The sequence below is a fragment of the Takifugu flavidus genome, chromosome 13, assembly GCF_003711565.1.
Source record: "Takifugu flavidus isolate HTHZ2018 chromosome 13, ASM371156v2, whole genome shotgun sequence".
NCBI classification, from domain to species: domain Eukaryota; kingdom Metazoa; phylum Chordata; class Actinopteri; order Tetraodontiformes; family Tetraodontidae; genus Takifugu; species Takifugu flavidus.
The window spans coordinates 11941491-11962512 of record NC_079532.1 but is presented as its reverse complement, the minus strand read 5'-3'; the positions used below and the strand labels follow the sequence as shown (position 1 = coordinate 11962512).

At 49.6% G+C, this 21022-nt stretch overlaps 1 long non-coding RNA gene across 1 annotated transcript; it reads left to right on the top strand.

The window, feature by feature from the left end:
* The first annotated feature begins 818 nt into the window (after positions 1-818).
* LOC130536741 (uncharacterized) lies at positions 819-17295 on the top strand. The gene is made up of 2 exons (XR_008953460.1): positions 819-2103; positions 16928-17295. It is a non-coding gene; the product is annotated as an uncharacterized LOC130536741 (long non-coding RNA).
* Positions 17296-21022: the final 3727 nt, after the last annotated feature.

Here is a 21022-nt window from a genome sequence, read left to right as displayed (position 1 = left end):
CAAGAATGGACGACTAAAAACTGTAAAACAGTCCCTCTAGTGAAGACCTAACCCAGTAAGAACCATATTCAGGAGGAAAGATCCCACTGAGCCTCATTTTGGACTTTATGGGCCGTAAATCTCTGGGGGAGGGGAAGGGGGGGGGGGGGGGGGGATCTGTCGGAACTAAAAACACAGATTGTTCAGCTGCTCAACTGCGGACTTATTCTATAAAAAAGTTATATTATGTATTTTATTTATACTTATTCTACACTGTTGGTGTCACCACAGTGTCACCAAGCTTTGCCCCCCCCCCCCGCCCCGATGGCAGATGGCCGGTGTGCAAGAAATAGCAAAGGTAAATATTGAGCCTGTCAAAGTGAAAGACATTCAGGTAAAAAATAATGTCATGGGAATAAAATGCATCGATTCTACAAGCGATGTCTCGGGTTGGATCAAGGGTCAGAACTAAGAACAGATGCCTGGAGCACCTTTGGTACCAAAGTGACCCTGATACCAAAGGACCTGATGCTAAGTGTGTTATTCGGTTTAAATATATAACTTGTAAGTGATCATCAAGAGTAAAACAAGTGATTCCAAAGGCATCTGAGAGCAACAGGATGGCGATGCCTTCAAAGCTCCGAACAGGAAATGCTGCTCTGTTTGGATATGCGGCCGTCTGTGGAGCGCCTCCTCTGTGAAGCCGCAAAGGAGCCGGTTTGAAGTTTTGTTGAGATAGTTTCCACATGTTGTATAACAGCTAACGACCTCATAACTCAGGTTTGTTTTTTTTTTGCGGACATTTTTAAACAGGCCGCTCAGCAATTTATCATTTCTGGGGGTACCTTCACAAACACGCGTTAAAAGGAGAAGAGTCGCGGGCGTGATTCGCCATTTGAAGGGAGGGGTGTCACCGCGGCTGCACCCATGAAATGTTTTATTTGGGCGGGAGAATCTGGGTTACAGTTTTCCAGGTCGTGCTCAGAGTAAAAGAGGGCCAAACTGTTTTCTGGATCCTCCATGTCCCCCTAACAACGGGGCTGCGCTCTGCATAAACAGCACCGCTCCGACAACATTTTTCAGTCCTCAGCCCTTTCTAGGGCAGGACTGGACCCTCGGGAGATTCCAGAAATATCCGCCATTTCAGCAGGGCTGTTTTCTTCCCAGGATCACCTGTATTGTTTCCCCAGGCTGCAAAAGTCAACTAGAGTGCTTTGACTTCTGACAGCGAAAGGTTCGGCCTCTCTTTTGTCCGTTTTCACCCCCGCGTCCTCCTCCGTCTGCGCTCAGTTAGCAAGAGGTCCAACCGCGCTGTTGCTTATTTGCTGTCACAGACTCCCCGACAGGATTCGTGGGATTTTTTAGTTTCACTTCGTACACACGTCAAACTGGACAAAAGAGCGTTGAACTGAAAGTCATCTGGGCCGAGCCTGAGAAAGCGGGCCGAGGTGTAGGGAGACAGAAGGCGGTGGCTGCGCAGGAACAGGACGTCATCAATCGTTTACGGTATTTGACAGCTCGATAAGAAGAGCAGCTGTTGGGTTTCATATCGCCGTGTTTACAGTAAGAGTTGGACTGCGCTCCTGCTGACTGAAATCATTCCAAAGCGAGTTAACCACTCAAATTAAATCTGATCATAAAAATATGCCTCCGTCCACATTTTTGCTGAATTCAGCGTAAAGCCAAGCGAGGAACCTGGATCCAGTGCTGCTCGTAACTTTGAAAAAGTCGAGATGTTTGCCCTGTACAGTAAATTACTCATTTCCTGTCTGTGTATGGCAGCAGGAAGTGCGAGATACATCCTCCCCCCTGTCTGAAGGGAAGGAAACAGTGTGAGAGGAGAGAGGATGTCAGTGACCTCGTTGAAGGGAGCCCGGGCACGACCTTGAAGCCTCGCCGGCTGAACGGAGGACGGAGCGAAGAGGACGAGCAGCTGATTGCGCTGGTCTGTAAGGAAACGGTCAAAAACAAAGGAGTAAATGCGTGAGCGTTACCTTGGCAACGAGCAACATGGAAAACGCGTCGAACTCCCCGCTAAACCCGTACAAGGTTCAGTCCGACATGACATTAACAGTGTCAACGATGGCACCAAAGCTAACATGCTACATGGGCCGGATCATAAAGGTAAGAAGCAACTTCCTGGATTTACGGGCCTCCAACACGAGATGAACCCATTTGGTTTTTATTATTCCATTTACTCTTAGCCGGACCACAAAGTGGTTCTGAGAGGCTGTTTTATGTATTCAGCTGCCTTTCCCTCAACAAGCATGTGGAGCCGCTTAAATAAACCATCAACCCAGAGCACAGCTGCAACAACAACCGATCGATCGGAGGCAGGTTACCGTCTGAAGACTGCGCCGCCAGCACGCTGGCTTCAGCAGGTGGGGTGGGAGTTGTAATTTGCTGCTGAAGGGCTTTTGTGCCTGCCTGACTTCAGAAAAACTGTAACTTGTGCCTCCCTTGATAGATAGCCACGACGGCTGATAGAACGTGTGTGTTTGGGGGAGATTCGCTGCTGTATAAACAATCGACTCCCTGCCTTCCACAACATCTGGGAACTCTCAAGTACTGAGGCAGAAACAAATAACCAGGGACTTGTTAGTTTCTGATTAGATTTTAAACAACTCATCATGGCTCGTGGAGCTCCCCTCGCCACCACCGCCACCGCCGCCGCGTGGCCGTTGGTACCGGGATGGGCAGGAAGGGAAATAACGAACATGGGAGGCTTATCAGCATTCAGCCTCTGCGTTTCCCTGAAAACGACAAATTGCGAGCTTAGGCCACGTTGTCCAGAGGGAGTTTTCATGACAATGAAGGAGCTCGGCGATCGCGCGAGGACCACGGCGGCGGCGCTTCCTCAGCGGCGTTCAAGTCCCCCAAATTCCGCCTTCTCTCTCACTCCTTAATCTCCCCGTTCAAACAAACAAGCAGCGTCAGATTCTTCCCCCCGTCCGTCAGCTCCGGCGTGTTTGCCAGCGCTCCTTCCATTAAGACCGTCCACATTATCTGTAATCCCTTTGTCTAAAGTCTGGATGAGCATTGGGAGTAAAGTCTGGGCCTTTCTTTTCCTTAAAAAAAAGGAATTCCTCTTTGTGTGCGTTTGAAAGAGAGAGAGAATTTCATTACTTCTTCAAACTGCAGCAGGAGGAGGATGGGTGCATAAGTATCATTTACAGCCCCAGGCAATTTCATGGAATCCCTTCACAAGAACATACAACACAACGGCGCCGTCCCGTATGATGCTCAATTGATTAAATATCGATCCAGCTTCAATTTGATAGTAGCGTGCTCATTAAACAGCTGCGGAAGATTCCATCAGCGCCGTTTACGACTTTATTGGAGCCCACTGCTCCTGCACTTTGGCGCCTGATTTGCACATTCTCACATGCATTAGCTTGCGCGGTCGCGGCGAACGTGGGGCGGAACCTCTGCGCCGCGGCGAGGTTGCGGGTTCTGCCCCCGTAAATCTGGTTGCTAGACGATCTAAGCCAATTACAGTACGGGGCAGACGGTTAACCTCCATCATATACGTTTCCCAGCCTCTTTCTCCGTCATCCCCAGAGAAGAGGTATGCACCAGGGCCCGGTGTCCCAGGCGACCCGGTTTGGATCAGCTCAATTCATTAAGCCAGGACCCGTGCGCGAGCTCGAGTTCACACGGCGAGGACACTCGCAGCAAACAGCTGCTGCACATTCCTGATGGGAGGGCCAGGCAGATGTCCAAGGAAAATCAAAGGGAGAGACAGGGGAAAGTTTATGAGCCAGCGTTTGCCAACCTCAATGTGGATCTCTGCATCCTCTCCTCAAAGACAGAGTGCAGCTGGCGGAACTCGTGGCCTTGTCCTGTCTGAGGCTCCCCGGGCTCTCCCTCCCTTTCTCTCTGTCTCTTGACCTGTGTGTGTGTGTGTGTGTTTCTCTCTCTCTGTAACTGCTCAGTGTGTTGACAGCATCACTTGTCTCCTCTGAACCACAACCAGAAGCGATTTGAACCGGGCAAGAATTTTAGGGGAGAAAGTGTCTTTTGTCTTTTTGCTCCGATCAAGTCACCTCCGACCTCGTCCGACGTCTCCCGCGTCTTCAGTCTGAGCGGCTACGTCGAGGATTTCTGTCCCCCTCTAATCATGAAACGTTCTAAGCTTGTGCATGTTCCTGAGGGTTGTGGGACCGGAGCCCCCAGTGGTGCCACACCACCCCAGCACCTCTGAGGGGAACCGGTGCCTCCCGTCCTCTCATTCATCACCTCGCCAACAAGGATGGGAGCGCGGTCGCGCCGTCGCTGGCCTCTCTGTGATGCGCGTCTTCTTTGTCCAAGGTACCTCCAGACCCTCTTCTGCCCCCCCCACCCGCCTCCCGCCCATCTCAATCCCCGCTCGGTTGAACACAAACCCAGCGTGACGCCCGGTGTAATCACCGCTGGACACAATTTCAGGGACAATTTGGAAACCATTTATTTGGTGTTGTCAATAAGAATGGAGACACGATGTTTTGTGGATTATTCCTCCAACATCCTGGCACTTTTTTTCCCTTAAACTGATCACATCTTTCTTCCTGAACATGTGTCTGTCGTCCTTTACATGGAGATTTAACTCTAATAACTCAGCCCTAACGTCGATTGCGTCTTGTAAACAGCCTCCGACTAAGCTGCTGGGCTACTCATTTTTTTTTAAAAAGAAACCTGGGAGAGCTCCTCCAGCCGCCACGGCAATAAAACAACTGGTAAACGGCACTTTATCCATTTGTGGCCCCTTCAGATTAGTTGGAGGGGACAAACTCCCCTCAGGGGGAAAGTTGCTCAGCAGGGCTCCAGGTAACACAAACCTCTTAATCACACATGACCTGGCAGCTAAGCGCGAGTTAAGCATGAGCATGGGGCCTCCCATAGAGTTCCCTCCCTTCCTGCAGCATCATTAGCGGAGGCACATGGTCCGCCTCCGTCCACTGTTTACAAACACGCAGCGACGTGCCAGCGAGGCCGCGGCGGCGTTTAGAAATTCGCCTGTGATGAATTCGAAAAGCCCGACAATCTAAATTAAACTATCAGGATGGAGACAATTCCATCTTAATCCGGCGCTCTGGTGTAAACATTTGTAATCTGGTGTGCCAAACCAGATTGCCCCCGCAGCGGCGGGTTAGCTTTGACAGAAGCTGAGATTGTTTTCCAGAGCCAGATACATAAAGCTTAATGAGGCCTCTACACCAGGAGAATCTGTGTCAACCCCCACCCCCCATCCCCAACCCCCCCACGCTGGAGTTAGCGCGCCCAAGTTTACTTAATAAACCAAAGTTTGAAGTGGAGGAATCTCATGAATAGAGGCTGAAGGATGCCATCGAGGTGGAGAGTGCCCGACGCACGGTTCAAGAGGAAGGATCAGATCGGGTGTCCTTGGATGGAGTGGCGTGGGGGGGGCAACGCTGTGGAGGGGGCTTTAAAGATCCAGGAAACGTTATTTTGACAGCACAAACGGAAGGCTGATGGCGGGGTATCATCGTGTTTTAGCTGATTTAAATGGGGCTTTATTTGGAACCCAGATTAAGCAAAAGCGACAGGATTAACTTGGGCGACAGATCCAAGAGAAGCAGCGCTCAGTTGCCTCTTAGCAAGAGGGTTGCTGGTTCCATTTCCCGATCTGGGTGTGCATTATGTGGTTTAGCCTCCAAAACATGCACCTTTACTTCAATGGAGAACCTAACCTGCCCCTCAGTGTGTGTTAGATGGTGTGTGTCCAGCAATAGACCGATGACCTGGGCAGTGTGTGTTCCTGCCTGGTGACTAGTGACCGGAACACATCAACAAACTAGTAACCACTCATGCGTCAGTTAAGTTGCAAGATCAACTTTTCTGTCAAATCTAAATCTGAGGAATGGCGAGAACATCGGTGCAGCATGAGGCTAATGTTTAAATGTGCCTCCCTCTGACACTTTTCATATCATTTGTAAATTTCAAAGAGCGTGGCTGTAACAACTTCTTCTCTGCTGAGGGCAAAGGTTAAAGGAGGTCTTTAAGTCCTGGGGCAGTTGCACCATGAGCTGGAATGCAGATGGAGGCTTGTAAATTAGAGACCTAATGAAAACTCTCTGGTGTCCAACTGGAGTAATCATCTGGTTAGAATCAACCAGTTATTTCGCTAATTTCCCCACCCCTCTCTCTCTCTCTCTCTGTCTCTCTCTCTCTCTCCGTGCCCCCGATGCCTAATTTAGAGGAAAAGTGCATGTTCCATTTTACGCACCTGCAATTTGAACTCGGGACTGTGATCTCCCTTTTGCACTTTTTCTCAGCCGAGGATTTAAAGCGGGGTTAAGCAGTAAATCAAAGCGAGGACAGCCCATATACCGACCAGACGGTTGTAAAAGACGGAACAAAAAACACCCCACTCGGCTTCCTCTAATTTGTTGAGCGCATTTTAATTCAATGCAACAGGTTGTGCTGTAAAACCAGAAGGAAAAGTCAGATTAAAAGAAGCGGTTGGGGTCTAAAACGTGTTGCTGTGGCCACTGACTTCCTTGGAGTTATTCAACCTTTCACCCACTGCGCCCCTGAATCTGACCTTTAACCAGATGCCATTTGCAGAAAATCTCCCTGCCAGTCACAACCTCAAGAATCTGCAACACATTATAAGATGAGAACAAAGGCCGCAGATTACAGGCCGGCCTGATTATTAGTTGGCTGATACAGGTTTACAGGGGCCAAACGGAGAAGGGGCAACTAAGACGGGGACAGAACGCGCTCAGATGGCGGCAAATCTCATCAAAATAAAGACTAGCGCTGAAGCGGGAGGTAAATATAGCCGGAGTGGTGGATGATAGCGCTGCATAAAAGAAATAACGAGTGAATGTCTGGAAGAACAAATGAAGTTTTAATGACATACTGTAAAATAATCCCTCTGCAAAGCCCCGTTTGTTGTTCCTTCTCGAGTCATGTCTCATCTCCGCTTGCTTTAATTGCCCTTGTGGGTTTGGCTCCGCCCCCAGCCTCATATGATCTCAGTTAGAAAGTGTGTTTTCACCAGGGCGGGCGGCAGTGAGTGGAGGTGCTGATGTATTGAACAAAGTTGCTTGTCTTTGCTGAAAGCTTTTGTTTCCTGGGGCTCTCTATTCATCACAAAGCCTTTGGTGGGAAGAGACATAAAGACAGGCTGTGACCCTGGTGTGAGCCCTTTGACCTCTGTGAACCCAAGGGGACAGATTTTCAGCAACTGTGCAATCACTATTAGTCGACCGCAGGGTCTGAGGAAGAAAATAGCTGGAGCCAGACAAAGTGCACGGGGAGACACGGTGGGAAAATCTGGTAATTTATAGAAGTTGAGAATCTGTTTCAAAAGAGGTGACGGTGGATCAGCTGACAGGTCAAAGGTGACGTTTGGTCACGATTTCCTGCCTGTGTTACTGTAACATCTGGGACTAAAGCATTTTGACCCTGAAGGGTCACCATTGTGAGAAATAAAAAGAGGGAAGAAGGCTGCTGGAATTGATACGATAGCCTCGGTTAGCTTTCGAGCTAATGTTTGTTGCTAATGGTGGTAACAACTCCTAATTTAACGTCTGTAACGAGACTGAAAATATAGACTTTCAGTCGGTTAATACACACGTTAATTGCTGGCGGCGGCTGCACTGCCCTCTGATATCCAACAGGGGGCGTGTAAAAAAATACCTCTTTGACAACGTAAACACCTTATTTGTTACCGAGCAGACAAGGGTTGTTTTCCTGTCCTTTTTTCTTTAAAGGAAGTCGACAAAGGAGATTCCAAAGGCAACTGCAGCAAACAGGAAATGAAGGGAAATGTGGAAATATTACACACGTGTTCAGAAAATAAGCCTTTAGCAAATTAAGCAAATCGTCCACTTTTGTTTGCTCCGAAAAGTAAATAAAAATCGTATCTAATACAAACGCGGTAGACTAATCACTGCAATTTAGTGCTCATTACAAAGACATTTGATTGAACCTCGTTTCCATTTACTGGTTCTGTGTTTTCTCCTCTTTTTTTCCCACCTCTCATGCTGAGGTCAAAAACTTTTCCTCCAAAGTTCATCTGGGACCTCATAGGTGTAATTATCTGCTGACCCGGGCATGAGACCCAACAACGGTCATTAGATCTCGGCGCACCACCATTTGGAATAACTTACATCACGACTTTCAACTCTGAACTTCATTAAATTCACTTTTATAGGCGCGAAAAAAAAAAAAAAGAGTCCTCGGTAAAACGGCTCACGGCTCTCCTGCGAGACCAGCTGTGATGAAGTGGATCGTTTTGGCTCCTGCACTGTCATCTACAAGTGTCCAAGTAAAGAAATAGTGGGAGTCCCCAGCCTCGGGGCTAGCCATTAAGTAAATTGGCCTCTCTAGACCTATAGCGGTGTCACTGTCTGTGACGAGCTGCCACCTATTTGACCCACGGACAGGAGTCCAGTGCTGACCAGCAGCTGTTCCGCCGGCTCGTCTCTCCCAGCCTGGGAAGTACCTCCTAATTAGCCTCCCACACCCGTGAATGTGCCCAGTGGGCCGGTCACTCTGTGCCCATTGATTGCTCCGATGGGTTCCACACTGCGGTTTGACTCGCGCTCCCTCATCAAAACGAATGAGATGCGGCCGGTGACATGAGCTGTCGGCACGTGTCAATAGAGGTAACCGCGGTATCGAACGGAGCAGCTGGGCTACCTCGCGTTTCTGTAGGTTTCAAAGGTACAACATGAGAGGGGGGAAAAAAAGGATTCTGAGTAATGTTACATTTATTGTAGAGGTGAAACCGGGTGATGGTGAAATATTCTTCTTACCTCTTTAATCATTACCAGACTTACCTTCGGATTTACTTCTAATGTGCCTTTACGGCACAAAGAGCGGGTCAATACAACAGCGGTGGCTACACTGACGATGATAAATGGACACAGCTTCACTGGGGCCCGGAACAATGTCATCTCTGACACGTCGGACACAAGCTCCTCTTCGCAGGAAGTGCAAGTCTTGAGGGTCTGCACATCAGCGTCCCTCCTCCGGATAGCTTTCTGGCCCTCCTCTACCCTCCGCGAGTTGTTTTTCTTTCATTTAGCTGGCCTCCACCAATAAAAATGCAAGCCAATTTTCCAGCGCATTAACCCGTGAGATCTTTAATACACAAGAGCCGCGGCGCGAAGGAGGCGGCGAGGCCTCACGGAAAGATGGATGGGACTGCCGGCTTTGAGAGTGGGCAGTTTTCCCACTGCCCTGGTCTCAGCCTGGGACAAAGGCCTCATTGAGTGTGATGCTTGACATCAGCATCATAAACTAGTCATTGGCACAATGACGCTGACACTTTGAAGTACCAGCTACTGCCACTTTCTACCCCCCCGGTGCAGCATTGCTAAGGCTAATCACGTCACCGCCGGCTCCGTTTTTAATTCAGCAAAACAAAGACTTTACAATAGGCCTAAAATAAAGAGGAGCTGCGGGCAGTTTTCCATTTTATTTCCATTTTTTTAACCACCGAGGAGCAGTTATTAGAGTCGTTTTACATTCAAACGGACTCAACTGGGATGAATCCTGTTTCTGAGGTCTCTTTGAGCCCCCAGCCTGGTGACCACAGAGCCAAACTATGTCCTCAGAATCACGCGCACCTCTGCAAGTATCTGAGAAATGTTGCCGAACATGCACGCAGGCCACAACAGCTGGGATTGTTCCCCTGCTTTGCTGTTTAATTCCTCCCACACATTCCGGTTTTATTTCCTGCTACTTGTGGAAGCAGCTCGGGACAGATCCATCAAACAGGCACAAAAGTCTCCTCGCTGGAGCTCCGCGGCTTGTTCTTCATTTTAAATAAGCGCTTATTTGTCAGTCTATCAGCAAATACTTGTTGGATTCATGTTCATGGCTAAACGGTTCGGATAATACTCGGTTTTCCTGTTTGTACAGCTACATTATGTCCCGAGAGCAGCGTGTTTTTGAGGTGAGATGAAAAGTTGTGAATTAAAAGGGGTTAGTATGATATCAAAGGAATAGTGAGGGGTTTCAAAATGAACAAATCAAAGCCTGTTCTGAGCTGCTTTGATCTCACGCTGATATTGGGATTATGGTGACGGAGTATTTATGAAATTCTCTCTTCAAACATTAAGAGATGCAAATGATGGGTTTATAACACAACCTGATATCCCTCTGTTTTAATAGCGGCGTGCACGGATCAGAGCGATCACGCGTTCGCGAAATCTCTCACAGTTGTTCAAGCTCCTGCTGCTAACGTAGCATCCTTAGCACGCACCTGGCGGAAGCCCGGGAATAATCCGGCTTTCTGTCGGAGCTGGGCCGTAAATAAAACAAGGGTGTGTGAATGCGTCCATATCAATGTGAGTCTGATCTCTAAACATGATGTCAGCTCAAAGCTGGTTTCAGCTTCTCAATGTCAGGGAATGTGGCGAGGACGCACTTTAACAGATTAAAGCGCGGTGGCCGGGCGACTGCGCCGCCACGGAGACGGGTGCTGCCACATTTAATGTGGATTCTTCCTGTACTGCAGCCGAACACAGAGCAGCCGGGAATGATACCTGTACTTTAACACAACTGTTGTAATTTGTGTGTGTGTGTGTGTGTGTGTGTGTGTTTATCAACACCGTTTCCATTGAACAAGCCTTAATGATGTTTGACTTGACTATAATTGCTCTCAGGAGTCCAAAAAGGCATCTTAATAGAGCGGAGGGGGAGTGACAGGAACAGTGTTTTTATGTGTTTGTACGTGTGTGTGTGTGTGGGGGGGGGTACAGCTGGGGTGGGGGGGGGGGGGGTAGAGCTGCTTCACATTGCTAACCCCTGGAACAATGTGAAGATGGTATGTTTAGGCAGGTTTGGGCAAGACTGGAGGTCAGTCAGCCAGAGCCTCTGGAGGACCGGTGATACGTCCCCCGTCCCCACAGGCGTCCTCACATTCGAGTCCAGCGATGGGAGGACGTGTCCCCCCTCTGATCTTTTCCTTTATCGGTGACGCAGCTACGCTAAAATGGCCGACCACCTGTCACGAAGGTTGTTCTGCACAGATACAGAGCCGTCCACGTCGGTCCGTGCACGAGCCGGACCAGAGGGGAGCGTGACCGCCCCCCACCCCCCCATCCCTGACACCAACGACCTCCCAGCCGCCCTTGCGGTCGCCGGTTCCACCTCCGCTGTGTTTCTGTCACCTATTTACTCGGGCATGTCTAATAGATGCCCGACGCGTTTCAAAGAATACTTCAAGGTCTGGAGATTATCACCGCGGCCAGCTGGCTCACATATGCCTTTGAATCTATATTTATATACGTTAAAGCGACGGAGACGAGGAGGCCATTACGGCGTGGCCGGCTGGTGGCACCTCCGCGCGCGTGTCGGTTTAAAACTTTATCTTTGACACTATGCACCGGTGCTGACATGGCGTGATTCACGAATCCTGTGGTCTCACCCTGACGTGTTAAATCATTTTATCATTAAATCAAAGGCTTGTTTTTTTTATGATTATTTTCCCAACCGAACCGGCTCTATCAGCCCTTGACAGTGACGTTATTGCGAATACTTATCTGTCTTCAAGTCCTTGACCTCCACGAGCTGTAAACACTCTTTTACACCGCTCTCAGCACTCTGGCCGAGGGAGTTTTGTCGGCAGTGGGGCCCAGAGATAAGAAGGCGGGGGCTGTACCTGTTCCGGCCTGCACTGCCCTCTGCAGCACCACGGTTCTCCCAGCGCCGGCGGATCGCGGAGGTTAATCTCTGCTGACCCCCCGACTCCTCAAAAGCACAAGCCTGGCTCTTTTGGACTCGGTCCCGGAGAGAGCGCGAGGCGGCACCCTGGAAGAAGACCCCACACGCGTCTCCTTCTCCCCCGGCAGCAGTTTGGAGACTTCAGAGCAGCCATGATAAGGTAGAAGAATGTCAGGAAGGCTGACGGCGATGAGCGCTATGGTAAACAAACAGTTGCAGACGTCCGCCCGCATCCTCTGCCGCTTAACGACTTTCAATCCCCCCCCCCCCTCCTTTTAAATGTCAGGACGTGAAATATGGCCGCTGGAGGAGCCGCAAGTCAAATTGCATTAGCTGCAAAGCCAAAAACATAAAGTTTATAACGTGACACTGAAACCTTTCAATTCACTTGAATGTCACCGTCAGAAATCCACAGAAGTTATGCATCACGTCTTTAAGACGCAGCTTTGGAAGAGATGTCGTAATAGCCCCCCCACCACCACCCCGCCAGAAACACGGCGTTCTGCATGCTGTCATCGCCTTGATCCTCTTGGCTGACCTTTAACGCATGTCACAACCCCCTTTCTCCCCCATTTCCTGCCTACCTTTCTCCCTCACTTTCAAATTAAAGTAGAAATTAAACCCGAGAGAGTCACACCTAAAGTGTGAGACAGCTGAATGAGACTAAAAATGCAAACTAATCTGAAGCAAATCAGCTGTTGGCTGTACATTACAAAGCTGCGTCATGTCGTAGGAGTTAATTATGTATGTTGTGCGTAATTCAAACGGTCCCGCTGCCAAAAGCACTTAAACCCATGACAGAAAACACTGTGTGTGATACGTCAGAGACCTGCAGCGCTGCGGCGACGCTAACAGAAGCTAAAGCGAATGAGATCCCGCGTCACTTTGTTGTTACTTTCTGGCACAAGTATTGTTTCAGGATGGTTTGATCACACCGGTGAAGCAAAACGCTAATTATTGCAACCGCATAAAAGCTAGCAGAGCGTGGCCCTGGTATTTAGCTTAATGTTTGGCTGTGTTATTCATGCGGGCAGGGGGAGCGTGGCTTGTCACCGCGGGTCAGGTCGGCAGGTGTTGAGCCGCCCTGATTTCACAGCCACTTTGCTGCCGCTTTCAGGTGAGTGAAATAACGCTAATGGGGGACCCGCATACGTGGGAAGCTCGACGACAATCGGCACTCCGTGATCGACGCCGCCTCTCTGTGCTTGTTTTTGCCCTCGAAAAAAAGAAATAAAGCTCGACTGATTTGCAATTATTGCGCCGGAGCTTATAAAAGAGCGTCGCTGGATCGGCTAAATAGACAGAGCTTTGAAACGCGATAGCATCTCGGAGGCAGAGGGACGCGGAGGGGGTCGAGTGAGTGACAGTGGGGGAACGGTAGATAAAGGAATGTGCACGCGTTTCTGTTTTTCTTATGCATTCTCTGAAACCCCAGGCAATTCTGATGAAGACGATAGAGAGGGCCTCTGATTAACCAGCCGCTGAGCAGGTAGCAGGTAGCATGTAGCATGTCCAGGCGTACACAAGCAGCCATTGTAGCAGGGTGACAGCCTCTGATCGTCCTCTGTGTTCACACAGATAGCTCCAGCCAAAGTGCACCTTGTCCCACCTGTCACAGGACAACGGGTATGGAAATATGACCAGGAGTAGCCCATCGAGTGGACACAAGAGAAGCTTTTTAAAATCATATACTCTCAATTTTTGAAAGATTTCCTGAAGATTTTTGGATTAAATAGATGTAAACGTGTCATTATGTCCTATTATTGTGATTTGTTGGGGGCCTGCTGACTGTTTTTGACCGTCTGTTTAGGCAGATAAAGATGTAAATGTTTAGCTGCAGAGTAAATGACAGATAATGGATAGAGCAGAACTTTTCACAGCTCGGAGACCATCTGCATGCTTCTCCTGAATATGCATGGGGCTAAGTACAGTCTCGCCTGAGCCATTAATAATCTTGTCAGCGCGGGCCAGAACTCCAAGTTATACCCTTATTGTCTAATTTGTTTGAGTCCCCTGGATTCCCCGCCACCAAAAGTGTCGCAGCCAAAGTTGAAACAGCAAAAAGCGGCCAAATGAAAGCCAGAAAGTTCACTTTTCTTATGTGGGATTAAACGCCCGGGAACTTTGTCCAGGGAATTGCACACATCAATTCAAACGACTCGTTCCTGCGTCTCGACGCCGCACAGCGCGCCGGAGCTGCCCCCGGTGGTAAGCAGCTATCGGAGCAGGGGGTAAGAAGACTGACGCAAGGTAGCATTTGCAATTGGGAGGTTTTGGTTTCAGACTCCGCGGTCATCAATCATCCCGAGCCTATTCTGTTCTCTGACAGCTCAGTACAAGGCTTGACATTTAACACTCGCGACCCCGGACCAGGCTGTGCTGGAGACCGCAGACTTCAGAAACACCAAAATTGAACAGAATGACACTTTTCCCCTCTTCAATAAGTGGTAAAACTGAGGCAAAGCAGATACAAATTAATAATTCCCATCTGCAACGCACTTCACTCCGGCGAAATTACTGCTTAAAGGCCCCACATTCCCCTTTCTGCCCCTTGCTCCGACATACACAAAAGAGCTAAATGAGAAAGTCAAGAGGCCTCGAGGCCTATTAGACTAAATGTGAGTGTGTTTTTTTTTGTGTGCGGTTGGACTCTGTGAACTCTGAGAGAGGCGGTTGAAAGTTAGAACGCACGAAATCATTAGCAGCGCCGTTCCGAGGCAGCACAAGAGAGAGCGGCGATATTTTTACAGCCTGATGTTCGGGCGCGCAGGAATCTGGATTAATTACACACATTTTGAATGATTGGAGGATTATTTTGCGCCCTCTGACGTCGCGCCCAGGCAGGTTTTCTCGGGGGGGGGGGATGAGCTAGCGATTTTGTTGGGGTCAGCAAGTGGCCACAAACAGTGATGATATTGAAAGCGCCGCTCTGATAGCAGCACGCCGACCTACAAAAACGCCAGATTTACCGTGTTTAAAAAGGCTTTTGTTTCCCCTGAATAAGCACATCTGTTGGCCCGGTGATGTCACAACGCGGCCGACCCGAAACCGGTTCAGCAACATTATATAACAAACTCGCCCGCTCGTTCTTGACCTGTGATAACTCATCGGGGCTCGCCGTTTTCATTTACCTCGCCGTACCAGCGTGAACCCCACCTCCCCCCCTCCTCCCCCGTCTGCCTCCCCCCCGCGCCGCCCCGGGTTCGCCGTGCGATAGCATCGCCTCGACATCAACCATATCCATTCACTCTTATGTCAGGGAATTGATAGCTTCTTTTGGACGGCGCGAGGAGAGAAAATCTCTTCCATCTTGGTGTGCGATACGCTCCGCTCGCTGCATACTAAGCGTGTTGCCAGACAACTGGTCATGTCTTAACTGGGAAACTGGCAACTATTGTTGGAGCTGCTGTTGGACATGCCTGCGAGGACTCCAAGGGCAACCTTTCATCTTGAACAAGGTACCAGGCCTCTTAAACTATGTCATGTGTTCTTTGGAGGCGTTTGACATCGCAGCATATGTTTATCTGCCTGAATGGGAAGTTGTAGAGTCATAAAAACACTATTAAATCTACCAAAAAAAAGAGTCAGGCGATTAGATTTTTTTTCATTCAAGCAAAAGTGTGCTATTCCCTTCACTCACGGTCACTTTAAAGCCACATGCAAACATGACCGGCGATATATGCAGGAGACACACACACACACACACACACACACACGGATTGTTTTCCAGATGATTGGTTGTGATGTCATCCCAGCAAACCTCTTTTCTAAGAAAGATTCATCAGATTATAGCCAAAGCCCAGGCCTTTCCTCGCAACACTCCGCTAGCTGCACCATATGGTTGGGTCCTAAAGCCACGGGCAGAGGCTTTAATGACGGAGCGGATGTTGGGGGGGGGGGGGTGGTTGGGCTAAAAAAACACTCATCAAGCCTTTGGCCTGCACAAGGTCAGCTGAGTGACGGGGGCAGGGTGAGGGAGTCAGACACATGTCTGCAACAAAAGGCAGGTGATCGCAGCCCAACAAGAATCTTCTCTCTAGCATCCAGCTTATTTATTTGTTTGTCTGAAGGCCCCGGCCTGCTCGGCGATTAATAACGCCTCTGCTCAAGTATGTAAGGTCAACACCATAAGCACATCGCCAAAATATAGACATGGAGATCCAATCCTGATGGCAAATATGCACAGCTGCCAGTGTGGGGTGTCGGGATGAGTAAACAGGGGGGGACTCATAATTAATGTTTACTAAGGCTGATGCAACCGCATGACATTTCTGGTTCGGCACGAGTGATCCGGTGACCGTCGACGATCTGGACGAGCGCCTCCTCAAGCCGTCAACGCTCCTCGAGAGCTCCGGGAAAAGGCGGGATCGTTAGGAGGTGCATCCGGAATATTTGTGCTCGGCCGCGACCGACGCATCCTTAAGTGTCAGGGACATCCTCCAAGTTTCGCTTCGCGCCTCTGCAGACGCGGCTTAAGGTGATATTAGCTCGGCGTGGGTGGTGGTGGGGGCGGGGGGGGCGGGGGTGTGGGGTGGGGGGGCACATGGGGGCAGTCCGAGGAGGAAAGAGACAGCGCGGATGATTGATGGAGTCGTGGTTGGTCTATAAAGGTCTGCAAAGAGCGCTTGAAGATAATCAGAAAGAGGATGCCTGGAGATCCCAAACACCCCCCTCCACAACCCCACCAGCCCCCGCACACACACACACACACACACACACACACACACACGTATACGCTGACTCAAGGAGGACGAGCTTCCCGAATTATAAAGCGGGTCCGAAGCACCGATGATGAAATTCTGAAGGTTGGGTATAACAAGAGGCACCTCACAAGGGTCGCAACCTCACCCTTTGCTGGGTGTTTTGTTCTCCGCGCCCCCCCCCCACACCTTCCCCTTCCCTCCTCACAACATCACCTTCCCACCTTTGTGTTCACTGGGGGGCAGGTGAGTGGGGGAGTTGTGTTACATCCCTGTTTATCTGTTCATGACCTCTAGCCGGCAATTCTGCACTTGATAAGAGGAGGGCTCGCCTCATAATGTGCGCGGCGGCTGATATCAGCCCTGTATCCTTGTGAAATTGATTACCGAGGCCGAGGGAGCGTGCAGAATATAATAAATAGAGATGACACATAAGGTACACATGGACTTGTAGGCTGATGGGGAACACTGCCTCAGCAATTACCCGCTACCCACTTAAAGCAGGGGTCAGGCGGGGCGGCCTGGCAGGGGAAGGAGTTATGGTTATTTCTTATTTTCCGCAGGGGGAGAAGCTGCGACGTCTTCCTCTCTGTCTGCATCGAGGGGAGATTTAAGCCTTGAGTGGAAGTCGGGAAAAGAGCGCTCAAACGTTCACGCCCAGCGTCACGACAAGAAGAGGAAAAAAACGACTTTTTCTGCTTTGTTTGGTCATTTTACAACGTGTTTGTATCAGCGATGGTGACGAATAAATCAGAGCAGGAAGAGGGCCGTCGTATCGCCGCCGCCATCATATCAAACTACTTAGACTTGTAATTCAATTACACTAACACCCTGTTCAAAAATGAATTTTCTGTTCCGCTCACGTGTCCTTCCATGCTTAAATTAGAGTAATTATCATGTCTAGCAGTGATAAAATCAGAAGCAACTTTTATTTTCTTATTACTTTTTTTTTTAAATGAGATTCAATCACATTTTTTACAACAATGTAAATGTTACTTTAGCATCATTAGCAGAACGCAGCCGTCACTGATTTTGTGAATGACCCTTAATCTCCTCTGGTCTTTATTACATCAAGGAACATGTAATTAATCCTGCGTCCCTGTTTTTGTTGTCAACGTTTGCTAATGAATTGACTGAACATATTCAACATTACTCATTCCAAGTTCGAATGTGATGAGTTGCTGTTGGCAGAGGCTGTTATTCCAGATTTAATCATGATTCCAAAATTCCCAAATAACAGACTACAACATAAATGAGAGCGGAGGGGACGCCGGGTCCAAACCTTTAAAAATTCCATCGATCGGAAATAGAAATAAACTGAATCGGGCTTGTTGTTAACTTCTAGAGAAGGAGAAGTCTGTAACGCGGTGAGATGTTTGGACCGCCTTTTCCAAATGACAATCCAAATCAAGTCGGGGAACAAAGTACCGCCGTGATGGACGACGCGTTGCTAGCCAACACCGCTAACAATACCCGCCGCTGCCAGACTGTTGCTGTTGTGCTGCACCTTCAGCGGCGCTCAGGGAAAACAATCTTTAAAGTCTGAGCTAACTTTGGTGCGTAATGTATAGCCCGTGTCAGAACCGGGCGCCCCGGTTGCATAAAGCCCGACTCGGGCGGCTGCGTGGATGTGCTGAGCGCCGCTTTCAATGAAGAAATCTGAATGGCTGTAAGCTGCCAGGCAAACCTTTATATCTATTTGTTCCACTTGTCTGGCTCTCAATGAGTTTAATCAGCTGAGAAGAAGCCGCGAGGGGGGGTGTTGCCTTACCCGCCCATACATTAGAGAGCCCCCCCGCCCTCCTCACGCCACACACAACCCCACAGCCCCATTCTCTGTGCATCGACGTGAGAGCTGAGGGTCTCCCTTTCCCCCGTTGCCTCACGGATTATCAAGTACACTTCAATTACCGCCGATCGATACACTCCCGGCTGCTAAAGGGAGTGTGAGGGAAATTAGACAGACTTTGGGTATGGCTGTGACTACAAAGCAATGGATTAACGCTGATATGCATCTCTTCATTTACATCAAGAACGGGCCCGTTCTCCATCAGCACACCGCACTCTCCTCTGCGCGGACGCACGTTCACACGGGCTTTAAAGGGACTTTCTGAGAGATTGCTCCTTTAAGTGGCGGGCAAGGTGAGGGCAGGCCTGTCATATACAGTGGGAGGATTAAAACCCACAGCGTCGGGGAAAGAGCCGCCGCGGCCCACCTTTCCATCTCAGTACAAGAAAAAGGGTCCATTAATGTCATCAGATTATGTCTGCGCAGGTTTTATGTGTGTTTTAATGCCTCCTATTGGCCGGAATACGTTCGGTGTTTAAAAAAAAAAGAAACACACGCGTGCACGTACACACATGCAGAGATCAACACTGAGATTTATAATCCAACCGGGTTGCAGTGGGGAGAGAACAGGGGGGGGGGGGGGGGGGCATTTCCACTCTTAGAAATGCCTGTCAGCAGATAATACAATGGCTGGCGTTGGTAGGAAATAATGCCGGAGAACTCGTCCTCCTAAACCGAGAGGAAAGGGAAATGAAAGCAGTGCTGTGGAAGAGGATAAAAAAGAAGTAAAAGTGTAGGAAGAGATAAGCAGTGGCTGGATCCCCCTGAGGGACTTCTCCCAAGCGCGGCCCCTGCCTCTGAACCCCCTCCAGGTCATCTGCCCTCGCTCTCCCGCCCTTCCTCTCCGCAGAGGCAGTAAAAACACTCCAACACCTGGGTTCCCCCTCAGCTCCGCACAACGGCTACGCTTTGCGCTCGTGCGCACGGCGCCAGACAAAGAGGCGGCGCTATTAGCCCGCTTCGCTAACAGAGCGCGCGTTTACAGGAGACATCCGAGCGTCTGCAGGCGTGCGGTTATTCACCATCAGCGCTATTCTTTCCGGGACGTTCGCATGAAGAAGCCGCCCAGATGTTTCCATTCATCGGTTGCGTGCGCTCGGACGTGCGTGAGCCCGCTCGCTTTGTCTGCGATCTAATAAAACATTTTTCGAGTCTGCTGTTACAAGTCTCGCGGGTCAGGGTCCGGTTACACGCCACTGCCCAGAGTGGGAGTTGGGTTTTGTGTCTAAAATGGCCTCCTTCTCTAAATAAAGATGCCTCTCTGTTGAAAAGCACCTCGCTGAATGCGCTCACGTGCACGCGCCTCAATCTGTCCCGCCAGCTCCCACGGTCGGTCGTTGGAAGCGATCCGTCCCCGAGCGTTGAGCGGAGCCACTTCACGTTGACACCGGCCCCAGAGGCATTCCTGCTCCCGCGTTCCTTTGTCGGCCAAACGGACACCAATTAAATCAACTGTTCCCCAATTAGAATTTGGGAATCCATCTTTTCGGGCGCTCTAAATCCCTCTGCTTGACTTCTTTCTCTCATGTTGCTGCTTTCCTGGAATCGGTTACAGAGAAAATGAGACTCGTTATTTCCTGCAACAGGATACTCCTGGGTTTCTTTGTTTTTCTCTGTTTTTCTCCCCCCCCCACCCTCCAATATGTTTCCCTCTCCCCCCATTTAGTCAAACGTCGAGGGACGCTGTTGGTTACTGTAAGGTGGAGGTCAAAGGTTAATCTAAAATAACAAAGTGGAAATTTATTTGAAACAATAGCCTGATTTGCCATCGACTGTGCAATTAAAATAACAATAACAGGAGGTTATTTGCTCCTAAATGGAGGGGAAAAGAAGCTAAAAAGCACTTCAGAACCGTACGCTGAGTGCGGCCCCCGCGCAGGGGTGGTATTTGATTCTAACCGGGGGCATATCTTAATCTGCAGCCTGGGACGGCGAAGGGCCTGGACCTGAGCCGCGTCATTATTGCCTAATAGTCTTGTCCAGAAAGTATGGCCCATTGTGTTGCGTGCGGGCGGGCAACACCCCCTCCTGCCACTCGAACTCACATCCAGCTAAACAAACGTGCCGGCCTGCTTCCTGTGGAGCGGCGGTTCCTAATCCCAGGCTCTGGTCCGGACCTCCGCCGCCAGCAGCGTCCACATCCGCGACTCGAACGTAGCGGCTTCCTCCGAGTCCACAGTTTGATTTGTGGAATCCCGACGATCTGTTTATATTAATTAGCCGCTGTTCGGCCCCCCGTAGCGATGCGGCAGCAGGGAAACCAATCAAGTTCTGCTGCAATGCGAAGACAATGAAGCGACTTAGCGAATTAGCGAAATGCCTTCTCCCTGATTTGCTCACAATTTATTGAAACACAAATAACCCTGATGGAATACCAAAAAAAAAAAAAAAAGCAGTCAACAAGTGTCAAAACAATAAAGCAATTACAATTTCACGTCAGTCCAATTAATTAAGGCTTCTGTTATTAGCGGCGTCGACTGTCGGCGTGATTATTTCACCTGGAAATAACAGAAAAAGGCAAAAGGGTAATTGTGAGCGGCTGTCTGAGGAGCTACGACTCATTCAGCTCGTCCCTCTGTGAGCCCGGCCGACGTGGACGGAGCGCCGCTCCGACACTCCTGGTTCTGGATGTTTGACGGCCCCCTACTTTGACTTTGTTATGCTTATCTGCTTTGAGAATGGAGGCTTATTGAGTGCGAACAAAGGGAGCCTTTTTATGTCCATCACCAAACAAAGATGGCAACTGACACGGTGTGACAGCACACTGGAGCACTTCAGCAGCGGGGAAATAAAGTTCCTGCATTTAAAA